Below are 10,254 nucleotides of genomic sequence, written 5' to 3' on the forward strand. Positions count from 1 at the left end.
TCTGTGTTCATGCCAACCTATGATTGGAACGCTATTTTGATTTGGCTATATATTTCTGCCCGCCTTGTAGCCGGTGCAGGACATATTGTGAATCCCAGTAGCATGATCCTTAAAACCTGTAGACCCATGGATGGAATGAGGTGTTGTTTTGCCTTTTAAAGGTATTCTTTTAGCATTTGTATTGGTAATATTGTTAGATCAGATTCTGTCAATACGTTGACTTTGTGATTGATAATCCTCACCATGGAGTATGGTTTACTGAGTTTTCTGTTCTTGATTTGATGAATTGCCCAAACTACACCTTCTTCTGAAGGGTCACTGCTTAGTTCTTACCCCTTTGCATGATGAAGTCTTGCAGAGTTTCAATGAATGTCCCTTCCTTTCACATTTAAGACACTTTGTCCCATGCTCTGCGCCCTCGTCATTAGATAGGTGTGCTTGATCTCCACCCTAAGAACATTTAAACAAGTGTACATGGCACATCTTTATACCCACCAAACATCTCATTGGAATACATCATTTCAGTGTGTCTATCTTTCCACTTTTCCAACAGAAGAGTGTGTGCCTTCTTTTCAGCATGTCTTTGGTGTGTATTATTAGCATGTCTTTGACCACAGCATCTGTAATGGCTCGAAAGTTTCACAATACTGCAAGTTGGGCCACTGAGTCCTCCAACCCATTAGAAGCCTCTTTTCTCGTACAGACTATCACACTATGTTCCTTTATGTTTTCATTTCCCTCAAACCACCCCTCTATTCTAGTTAATGCTTCATTCCGCGCATTGTGATCCTCACCCTGAGTGCACGCCACAGGGGAGACTTCCAGATATATTGTTTATTAATAGCGCTTTTCTCCTGGCTGATGTAAAGTTGGAGCCACTCATCACCGCCATGTAATTATTAAATATGTGTAACCATGGTCTCCATTGAATTATTGGCGTTCCTGCCTGTGCTAGAAGTGTTGTGGCGCTCCGCATTGTGTTCTTTTGAACAAAAAAAGTTTAGTTTTCTTGATATTTCCTTATTGTATGAAGGTTTTTGCTGCTAGGTCGTTGCTCCTACACCATTGCCAATATTGCATTGTAATCTACTACACAAGGGCATCCTCATGTCCAATAATAAAGTCAAATAAAGTTAATTACTGCTTTCGAATGGCACAAATGTACAGAAATAATTGCGTCGAACAAGCATTTACGTCACATTCATATAAAAAAATGCAGTGAACTAAATTCATAAACTTAAAATGAAAGTCCAAAACCCAAATGTACATTAGACAAAGTTGTGTGACACACCATTAATATTCCAACAATCTTTTATACAACAGATAGAACACAATCCTGATTAAATGGCAACATCTAAGGTTGCCCAGCATATTCAAGCAGGTTTGCCTGTTGACAATATTATCTATTTAAATCGCACAGCTTGATGTAGCAATCCAGAGTTCGTTTCAATACAGGTATGGCGCAGGACTGGAGAAAGTTCATATATGTAATCACTCTTACGCTGCGATGCTAAACATCAGTTCCTGTTCATATGCCAACATGTTCCTCTCTTTCTCCTCCTTCTCTCCTGACAGCCACCATAAACTCTCTTCCTGCCTCTCTGCTTTTAAATCTTGGATGTCCTCTCACTTCCTTACTCTCAATGCAGATAAAACTGAACTCCTTTTCTTTTTTTTTTTCTTTATTTGTTTTGGTTTATATAAACCTTTACAAAATATTAAAAACACAATTTCAAAAATTCATTGTACAACATAAGAATTAAACAGGTCGTCATATTACATAAAACGTTCACTAAACATACATCAAAATAAATACATAAGACATAAATTAGCCACAGTAATACATACAATCATGGTATAGGAAAAATAGAAAGCACATATCTCACACCAGAGGCGTTGCTAAGGGGGGTGAGGGGCTGAGGGGGCTATAGCCCCGGGTCTTTGGTTGTACCCCTGGATAGAAGCTCAGGGACTACAACCCTAGCTAGCTAGCCCCGATTCAAGTCAGTCCCGACATTAGCTTAGCCCCTGATCATTTCCAGACCTAGCAACACCTCTGTCTCACACAGACCAAAAGAATTATTACCACCAGTAGATTTTACTACTAAACCTGTATAAGCAATTAAATTCAACTCTAAACACTTAAAGAGCACAAACATTTCTCAGAAATGTTGCAACCCTAATGTTTAAATTGCCTTTGCTATTATGTAACATTTTATACCAGATACATTCCCTATCAACATCAGAAGGATTGGATACATAATGTCCAAAGTATAAAAGCCTTTTGCCCTTGATGGTCGGACACACAGTAGTATCTGCTGCAAGTTCTCAACCATCCCCTCTACACAGCAGAATCTCCACCATGTCCAAGAACCTTGCACAGTCAATCTGATAGAGTTGATCTGGTTTGTAGCAATGACATTAAACCCAAAACGCATAAAATAATTTCTAATTCTTTTATTAGGGTATTTTAGTAAATAATTTTCCATGTGCGGCAGCCATTTATTCAATGTGCACACTTGATGATACAATTTTGATTCCACTATTCCATTTTTTGTGTTTCACCAATCAAAACCCGTGACACTTTCTTTGACCCTTGAGGGTTTATTCATGAGTGAGGTTACTGACATGCCTAGACATTTCAGAATTTTTAATGATTCAGCATTCAATGCTTGTATAAATGGGTTTCCAGTGTCCAGTCCTGCATGGCAGTGCAATGAATTACCCTCTGTTGACTTACATTTTCTCCACAGCATAAGTCTTTTCCAGGTTGCGCAAGCCAGGGGAGAGTTTAATCCAAATTCATAGTTAATTAAATGAAAAGGAATGCATTTCGGTAAAAAATACAAAACTGATTTCCAAATGTAACTCTCAGTAGAGGACCAGTCCCCCTCATAGGTTTTTGATTGTAATTCCGCTCCATAAATTAATCGAGGAATAACTTTTTTCATGTAGAATTCCCTCAGCGGAATCATTGTGAATTTACCAAATTTGGATTCTATAGCGCGCATTTGTCGAATAGCAATGTCCACTTTAAGTCTAAGTTGTGTCCTAAATAAAGATCTCGAATTGGCCTCAGATATTACAAAACCCAAATATTTAAACACAGGCTGAGCTTTAAGTCGGCTGTTACCACATGACCATGCGAACATGTTTAACTTCTTGTTTCTTCTTCCTAAACGGACTATCACCGTTTTTAAATGGTTGATCTTCAAAGATATAGAGGTAATAAATTCTTCAATAGCTATAAGCATTCTTTCAAGATCAACCTTGGTGCTATTCATAAGGAGGAAGTCGTCTGCATACGCTAGCCAGGACAGACGGGTATTCCATAGTCTGGGGGGCCACTAGACCCTTGTTTGACAGAGCACTATTCGCACCACTCACATAAAGATTAAATATTGTAGGTGCCAGTCTACAGCGTTGACGAAGAACATTATGTATAATAAGTTCGTTGGAGAGAGTGCCCTCTGAGTCAAGTCTAACCTTCAGTCCTGTCTCTGAGTAAATAGCCCTTACTATATCCAACAAAATCGGGGGCATATTCAATACTCTCAATCTCTGCCAGAGAGTAGTTCTGTCCACCAGATCAAAAGCAGAGCTTAGATCCATGGCTGCAACAAAGACAGAAGTAGCACCCTTCTTCATAGCTTCAGCTCTCAAACAGTTAAGTATCAAACCACCACACTATGTTCCCATGTTTTTCCCAAAACCTATTTGTCTCATATCTAGGATTTGTTCCTCCAACATCCACTTTTGTATATCTTTCAGAACCACTGATGCAAACAGTTTTGATTCTGGATCTGCAATGGCAATTGGCCTGTAACTCGTGGGACATAAACGAGATCCCGTCTTAAAAATTGGGATAATAATTGATACCCTCCAAGACAAGGGAATAATTTTAGTGAATAATATGTTTTTAAACAGAAGGGTAAGTATTTTTACTCATATCACTGGTTCGCACCTAAAGATTTTGTTAGTTAGGTTATTCGGCCCCAATGCCCCAGAATTTTTAGATTTAATAATTTCATTTTCAATATCCCTCATGTTAAAGTTCAAAAGCCATTGAGATTTACATTTCCATGTTATAGGTACCTCATCCTTTTTGCTGTAATACAAATTAGCAAAATGTCCCAGCCACGTGGATTCATTAATAGGATTAAGGAGTAACTCTTTCTGTGGTTGTCATGATCATTAATTAGATTCCAAAAATCTGTTGAATTGGTTCCTCGTGAGTAGTTTAACATGACTTCCCCATCCCTCTGGTATCTGCGATGTTGAATAGACCAGTATTTGTATTTCTGCTTCATTTTCTTTAACATAGCCACTGTATCACTAAGCGGGTAAACAGCTTTCCTAACCTGTCTAGTCTCTTTCCTCATCAAACGCTTATTATCCCTCATTTCCATATCAAAATTATGGGTCTTATAGTTGTTGCAGGTCTTCTTATGACCAAAAGAGTCCTCCATTTTTACAAGGGAGCTACTTATGTAGTCTGAGAATTTGAGGGTCGAGCATGTCTCATCCTGCTGGTAATCAGAGAAACTCTCATGATCTTTAATGATAGTGGCAATAAAGTGTGTGTTTTTTTTCCAGTCCACTTAATTCTATTCCCTGCACAGTTAATACCCAAATTATAATTATACAATATTTTTGGATTATTTTGAACCATAGTACCGATTTCCAGGGAAAGCATACAGTGATCACTGAGATCAGTATCAATATCAAACTTTCCTGTGCAGTTGAACACACCCAAAGAACAGATGATATAATCAATCGTGGATTTAAGGCCTCTAGCTTGCCAAGTAGGCAGATGGTTAACAAGAATTTCCAATCCCCAAACCTCAGAAAAGTGAGACATATTCTCCCCCGACACTTCGGGTTATCCCCTGGTAATGGAAGGGCCTCAAGATTGCAAATGTGCAGGTCCCCAATTCAAGGATCCTCACAAATATCAGCATTGAGATCCCCAACAATCACAAAATGCCCCCCTAAATTCACAGACAAGCAGCTTTCCAATAGTGAATCCAAGTTACACAATTCCAACCATAATTGATGATTTGAATATTCTGCCAGGTTCCAGTATGTGTTCACAAACGGAAATGCAGTGTCCACGGCATTAAACTTCAGTTTATAACCCACCACTAGAAAGTGTTGAGAGAATAACCATTCACCAGTAATGTTGGGGTTAAGATCGCTTTTCACGGCAATTACGAGACCTCCTTTCGGCCGGCCCCGCCTATCCCCTTGTGCACATAGCAAAGAAACCGTGAGACCCTCCCAACATAAGTGGACCATCGACTAAGTTTCTTGAATACACAGAAAATCAAATTGAGCAAGTTCACTCATGAGGCTTGGATTATGTAGCAAATTAAAGCATCCTCTTGAGCTCCAACTCAATAATTTCAGAGTTCGTTTCTGCGTTACTAGAGAGGCTTCCCCAATTTTTCAAGGGTGTCAATAGACTCCCGAAGAGTCAGGGCGAGCCACCCCCAGTCCTGTTTTTCCACATTGTCTGCTACATCCTCTGTTACCCTAACTGCATTGTTTTGATAAACTTCCTTCGATTGTCTATTATTATTCTGAAACAGATGTTTCACTTGAGTCTGAGCATGCACATATTCAAAAATGACATAGTCTCTTCGCTGAATCTGCTCAGCCTCTCTCAAAAGGAGGTTTCTGACCAATGGAGATGGAATCGCTAGTCGAACATAGTCCAGGCGTTGCCTATGAATGTAATCAACTAAATAGATGTCTGCTGAAGAAATCAAGCTGAGATCGGAGATCTGACCCAAAAGAGATAGTATAAATGGCCTATTTAAAGAGGTGTTAGCCACATCATTAAATAGGGTTGTCATAACCAGCCCCGGTAGATCCGGTCGCACAGGGTCTTTCAGATCAAGTGTCCGGTGGACCTGGAGCTGTTCATCGACCTCCACGCCAGCATTCTGATTATTAATTCCATGCCTATACCTAACCAAGTCAGCACAATATCCCTCATATGTTCCACCACTTTTAATGACTGGCAGTTGTCCTGCCAAAAGCTGAGATGCCTCTTGTGGGTGCTTATCCTTAAGTACTCTTATTATGGATTGATATAAAGCATCATCATTCACATTCATTTTTGTATTCCGATCATTACTCTTGTTGATGGAATTTATGTCGAATCTTACTGGATTTAAAATATTAGCCCTTGTGATCGCATCAGAATAATTATCGTTGGATGGCTTACCAGATGCGATTTTCCAATCAGTGCTACCAAGACCATTGTTGATCGAAATACCTACATGGTTCCTCACTGGCCCAGCATCACAACTGATTTCACCCACATTTCTGGTTTTACTTTCCAGCATAACTACACCAATTCGGTTTGGGTGAATATTATCCTTAACGTCTGGAGGCCTAACTGATTCCACAGTAGTTGCCTGTGGCAGAGCAGCATTAAAGATCTTGTATAAATCATCTGTGTTTTTTTTTCTTCATAACTTCACAAAGTGGATAATCCCCTTCAATATATATGCTCTGTGTTGATTGATCAGTACCTGTATTTGCACTCAAATACATCTTTACAAATTAAGATCATTTTACTTTGTGGTTGTTTATTTGCAGGAGCTAGCAATTCATCAACATCCTCATCATAATTGCAGTCTCTCAAAAACGTTGACGACTTCGCTAAGCCTCCATTTTTATTATTGTTTTTTTTCCTCAATTTGCCAAGCCTTTTCCCTTGTCTTTTTGACAGTTTAGATTCTATCAGACCAGTTTCCGTCAGATTCGGAGATGCATTCACCCCCTGATCCGATTGTTCTGTTTCCGCCGGATAGTTGCTAATACTGTCCATGACTAGCTCAGCTTCAGATTCCCGAGTAGCAGGTATAACAATAATCTCCTCAGCTGACAGAGCCGAGAGAGACTTTGTGGACCCCGAGCCTGTGTTATCAGGCTTAGAGCTCTCCATCAGTATTTTGCTCAATGAGTCAGATAATTTGCCAGGTAGTAACGATATTTCAAAAGCCAGATCCACAATGGATTCTGTTTGCTTCAGCAATTCTGAAAGTATTAGCCGATTAAAAAGGCTCATCATTACAGAGAATTCAGAGGCAAGTGTATCAGGCATACTTGTTAAAGGTTTCGCCACATTCATAAGTATATGATAAGAAAGATCCAACAGATTATCATAATTAAAGTTGCTAGAAGTACCGTTTTCATTTTCAAATGGGTAACACTCCGAATTTTTGCTTAAACTAGAGGCCTTCATTTTTGCCGGCAAATTATTGAGCAAATCATCCTCCCCAAACAATAGCTGGGAGGGGTCTATATTTTCCTCACTCTGTTTATCTAACAGTGCGCATTCTTGTGCACACTGCAGGAGCAAGGCCGCAGCACGAGCAAGACTCGCTCGCCTGGTGTTCACCGCTGTAAAGAAATCAGCACCCGCTTCTTTACGGATAAGCAGTAATTTGTTCTTCCTCATTATTGAGCAAAAAACGCTTTTACAAAGCTTCACTAATCAAAGTAAATACAATATAAACCACAATACCGCCTCCGCCCGCTGCCAGCCGAACAGCCCAACAGCTACACTTCCGAACGCACTTCGGATGCGCGCGTGGGATGCGCGTGCACCAGTGCTTAACAGGAAGTGGCTTTGGCTGGGGGCGGGCTGGGGGGCGGGCACAGAGGTGGCTCTGGAAAAGACGAGAAGAAAAAGAACCTCAGCGCTCTCTGGGAATTACTCGTTCACAGTAGCAACGTCACCACAGTAGCAGAAAGAACCCGCGGGAGACCCGCTGTCTTAGTGAGAACGAGCACCCAAGTCCCAAATAACAGGCAAGTCCCAAATGCAAAGTTACTTTAGTTCCGTGCAAGCGAGTCCTCCTCGCGTTACAGCAGCCGCAGTGCTTTCTCTTGCCGACAGGCAAAGTCAATTCAAAAAGACACGTTCAAACAGGGAGACAGCAAGAGTTGCAGCCCAACAGCCACACTTCTGAACGCACTTCCGAACGGAACTCCTTTTCTTCCCTGCCAACACTCTTCCTCCTCCCTCTCCTCCTCCTCGCATTCTTTTTCCTCCTTCCCAACTCCCCTTCTCTCCTCATGCCCGTAACCCGGGTCTGCACATTGACAACCACCTCTCTCTTTCTCATCACATTTCCCTCACTGCCAGATCTTGCCGTTTCCACCTCTACAACGTATGCAAAATGTGTCCTTTCCTAACCTTCCAAGCTACTAAACTCCTCATCTCCTCCCTCCTCTTCTCCAGACTTTTCTACTGCTCTACTCTTCACTTTAGACTCCCCTCCTCTCATCTCTCCCCCCTTAAATCTGTCTACCACTCTGCCATTCACTCCCTCTGCCTCCTCTCAGCTCACGACTCCATCTCCTCTTCTCTTAACTCACTAGGCTGGCTCCCATTCCACTCCCAGCTCAAATTTAACTTCCTAGTCTTCAAAGCCCTCTATGGTCTTACCGCTCTGTACCTCTCCTCCCTTCTCTCTTTCTATTCTCCTTCTCATTCTCTCCGTTCTGCAGATCTCTTCCTTCTCTCTACTCCTCCCCCTGTGCTCCCTCCCGTTTCTGCTCTTTCCAACTTCTTGCTCCTTTCCACTGGAACCGCATTCCTCTTCCCGACCGCTCCATCATCTCCTATCCCTTATTTCGCACTTCTCTAAAATCCTATCTCTTCCACTCTCCCCCCTAGCACCAATTGTTTCCTCTCTCACCAACTAACCCACCTCCACCTTTCCTCCTACCTTCTGTCCCTCGATTAGTACTTAGCCTCATCCAGGGCTGGACTGGGAACCTAAAGTGGCCCTGGATTTTTTTTTTAAGTGGTCCCATATTTTCCAAATGAGCGAGCACAGGGTGTGAGCGCAACGCTTCTATGAGGGGATTGGGAGTATCCCCCAAGAAAATTTCGGCCTCGGCTGGTGGCAGGGCAGCACTGCCAGTGCAAGCACAAACAACATACCTGTAGTACTGGAAGCCTGGAACGGAATCCTGCTTACCCTGATGTGTGCAGTCAGTGCCAAATGGTTGATGCAGGCGTCTGCTCGACTCGTCGCTTGAGCAGCACGGCACTCGTAGTGGCAGCCAAGCGGTCAACAGAAGTGGGGTGAGCTGCACCTGTGCATGTGGAGCACACTAGGGCACATGCGGTTTCGTGCCCCATAATGCACAGGCGCGAAGCCGCCACAGCACAGGCACTATCATCATCATGCACACAAATGTATGTGCCCTTCCTCCACCAAGAAAAGAGGCCCTATGTATCGAGGCCTATTGCATTAGAATACAGATAGGGAGAAATGGCATATGAGGAGGGACACAAAGCTTTAAAGTGTTTGGTAATTTTATTTTACCATCCATTGATTGCCCATGGTCATGCTAATCCCTATGGCCATTCACACCCAGTTCCTGCCTCTGCCCGACAAAAACACCTCCTCATGTGAACTCTTTGAGCTCACTTTAATCAAGCCTTACCATCAAACTTTGCACTCGCAGCGGCTGCCAGTGTTTTGTCAAAGCAGTCCTCTGAGCTAATGACTTAATTGCACTGGTAAACGTGCTACTGGTATAATAACAATTTCTTAATCAGGTGCGTCTTCAGCTACTAGATATATAAGCACTATGTGTGTCCTTCATTGAAGTCCTGTTAAACACAAGCATTGGCAAAACCAACAGTTTTGGCTTATGTATGCGTAGTAGGCATTTGCCAGGCACTGCTATTAGATGCCCATGTATGTGCACCATTTTGCACCATCTACTATTAATAGCCAGTTGATACCACTACGGCAGTGCCTGGCAAGTGCCTTTCCTATGCCTACACAAAAGCCGAAACTGTTGCCATTGCCAATGCGTGCTTTCTTTGCATTCTGTGACTTAAAGTGCTGGTTGTATAATCGGAAATCCAGGACAAGTGCAAGAACACCGAAAAATAAATGGATTCCACCACAAGGTGTGTACGTCTTTAGATACACACTAGCTGGAAGGGGAGCACACATCTGATAAGGAATCAAGTCAACACTGGGGATAGAACACAGGTTCAGCACAACCAACCCAGCTGCCAGACCCATCTGTCCGTTATTTACAATCACTTAAGTAATGCAGCAGTTAATGAACTGCATTCATTTTGAATGCACAAGACAATGGTTAGTCACACCTGCCAGTGCCTGCTGAAACCAAACATCCATAGAAATACTGAAAGCAGAGCAGCAACCAGCAGAGCTGCTGAAGCCCGGAACTGCAGCTTCGATTTTC

This window comes from Ambystoma mexicanum, chromosome 3p (assembly GCF_040938575.1).
Source record: "Ambystoma mexicanum isolate Mex_15411 chromosome 3p, UKY_AmexF1_1, whole genome shotgun sequence".
NCBI classification, from domain to species: Eukaryota; Metazoa; Chordata; class Amphibia; order Caudata; family Ambystomatidae; genus Ambystoma; species Ambystoma mexicanum.